Source organism: Macrobrachium rosenbergii, chromosome 44, assembly GCF_040412425.1.
Source record: "Macrobrachium rosenbergii isolate ZJJX-2024 chromosome 44, ASM4041242v1, whole genome shotgun sequence".
Lineage (NCBI taxonomy): Eukaryota > Metazoa > Arthropoda > Malacostraca > Decapoda > Palaemonidae > Macrobrachium > Macrobrachium rosenbergii.
The window spans coordinates 44,335,535-44,338,208 of NC_089784.1; positions in this window are offsets into that span (position 1 = coordinate 44,335,535).

A 2,674-nucleotide genomic window follows, 5' to 3' on the forward strand; every position below is an offset into this window, starting at 1 on the left:
AGCCTTTGCACGCGGCTTGCATGCCATTCAATTAGGTTATACAGGTGATAAATCATTAAAGGAATAGTGCGCATATTCCTCCTGTAGAAACGAGTGATTTCGAAACCGAATCATTAGATATAAGCGCGAGACCTCGACGTCAACCACGTGTTCGAAAGTCAGATTAGCATTGCTGACGCATTTTTACCCCTCTCTCTCTCTCGTTTTAGAAATAGGAGCGAAAGCGTATATTATACGCCCAGGACGAAAAGGGTCAACAACCGTCCCTGTTTACGTCGTTCATTCATTTGGCGCAGACGGCCTTGACCGTCCATTCCATGGCCCAGTTAGGAAAACATTTGTTTGTTTGATTTGCTTCGCTCTCCCCAAATTGTTTGCATTATTGGGGTCTGACATTATATGTTCTGTATTGTTCTGTTTTTTTGTGTGTTTGTTTTGTGCTTTACTACGGCTGCGTGTGTTGCCTATCTGTTGTGAATGTGGGATGGCCACCCACCTAATTGTCCTTGAGAATAACACTTCTCCCATAAGTCATTAAAACTAGCGCCCTCGCTGATCAGACGTCGTTTGTGGGAAATTCCCAGGCGCCTATATATTCTATTCTTGTCCCCAATAAATCCGTGTCGTCGGTCCGTTGGTGAGACCGATTCATTTTCCATTCAGTCCCCAAGTGAGCCCGTTTTGTCGGTAATTCGGGAGACCTAAATATATATCCCAATCTAGTCCCCAAGTAAGCCCGTTTGTCGTTACATTGGGAGACCAATCATTGCTAATTCATCGTCCCCAATCAGCCCGCTTCGTCGGTAAATCGGGAGACCAATCATCGCTAATTCATCGTCCCCAATCAGCCCGTTTCGTCGGTAAATTGGGAGACCAATCATTGCTAATTCATCGTCCCCAATCAGCCCGCTTCGTCGGTAAATCGGGAGACCAATCATCGCTAATTCATCGTCCCCAATCAGCCCGTTTCGTCGGTAAATCGGGAGACCAATCATTGCTAAATTCATCGTCCCCAATCAGCCCGTTTCGTCGGTAAATTGGGAGACCAATCATTGCTAATTCATCGTCCCCAATCAGCCCGCTTCGTCGGTAAATCGGGAGACCAATCATCGCTAATTCATCGTCCCCAATCAGCCCGTTTCGTCGGTAAATCGGGAGACCAATCATTGCTAATTCATCGTCCCCAATCAGCCCGCTTCGTCGGTAAACCGGGAGACCAATCATTGCTAATTCATCGTCCCCAATCAGCCCGCTCCGTCGGTAAATAGGGAGACCAATCATCGCTAACTTATCGTCCCCAATCAGCCCATTTTGTCGGTAAATCGGGAGACCAATCATCGCTAATTCATCGTCCCCAATCAGCCCGCTTCGTCGGTACATAGGGAGACCAATCATTGCTAAATTCATCGTCCCCAATCAGCCCGCTTCGTCGGTAAATTGGGAGACCAATCATTGCTAATTTATCGTCCCCAATCAGCCCGTTTTGTCGGTAAATTGGGAGACCAATCATTGCTAATCTATCGTCCCCAATCAGTCCGCTCTGTCGGTAAATCGGGAGACCAATCATCGCTAATTCATCGTCCCCAATCAGCCCGCTTCGTCAAAATGTCGACCAATCATACGTCCTTTGAAAAAGTGTCCAAGATTCCCACAGCTCTGGGAAATTAATTCAGTGTGTTACTAGGTCCTCTCCGCCTGCAAAATGTCGACAGGTCTCAGCAGAGCGAGGATTTCAAGACGCTTCATGTCCTCAGGAAGGAACTCGGCCTTTCCGGGAGAGAACTAAGAGACTGGGTACAGGAGAGGATGGACGCCATACAGGCAGAAAGACAGGCTCAGGAGAGACGAGACGAAGCCGCACGACAGGAACGGGAGGCAGAGAGGCTGGCTCAGGAGAGACGGGAAGACGCAGAGAGACAAGAACGTGCAGCAGAAAGACTGGCCCAGGAGAAACGAGAAGAAGCCGAGAGGGAAGAAAGGGACAAGCAGCGTGCCCATGAACTCGCAATGCTGCAACAGAGTGGCCCTTCGCCTCCACCTGCCCCCCAGGGGATGAGTGCCTTCAGCCAGGCTCTCGCCTGCATGCCGAAGTGGACGGAGGCCGAGCCCGAGGTGTGGCTCGACAGCGCCGAGACAGTGTTAAAGGCCTGCCCCTGAGTGCAGCCGAACTCTCCTGGTGTTGGGCAAGTTCCTTGGAGGAAGGCCCTGATTGCCTACAGGGCCCTCCCGCCGGAGGAGCAGGAAAATTGGGAGGTCGTACGCCAGACTATTGCCAAGGCGTGCGAGATAACCCCTGAACGCTGGAGGAGGCGCTGGCGCCAGCTAGTTAAGGAGGCCAATCAAACCTGGGCAGACTGGGCCTACAAGTCCGAGCGTGCCCGTGCCAAATGGTTCGAGGCCGTGGGGTTACGACCCTCAACGATGCCATCGAACAAATACAAATAGAGAACTTCCTACTCTACACCCCGCCGGCCTCGCCACGCACATCGCCGAGAAGGAGCCCCCACCTTAGCTGATTGCTGCCGAATAGCGGATCTATGGGACACCCATCACCCCAGGAGAGCTCGCTGCAGCGCAAAATTACGCCACCCGCCTACCTATCGGGTGCCCTCCGCCGAAGAATGGGCAATCACAGAAGCCCGTTGTGTGCGGGTTCTGTAAAAGATCGGGCATG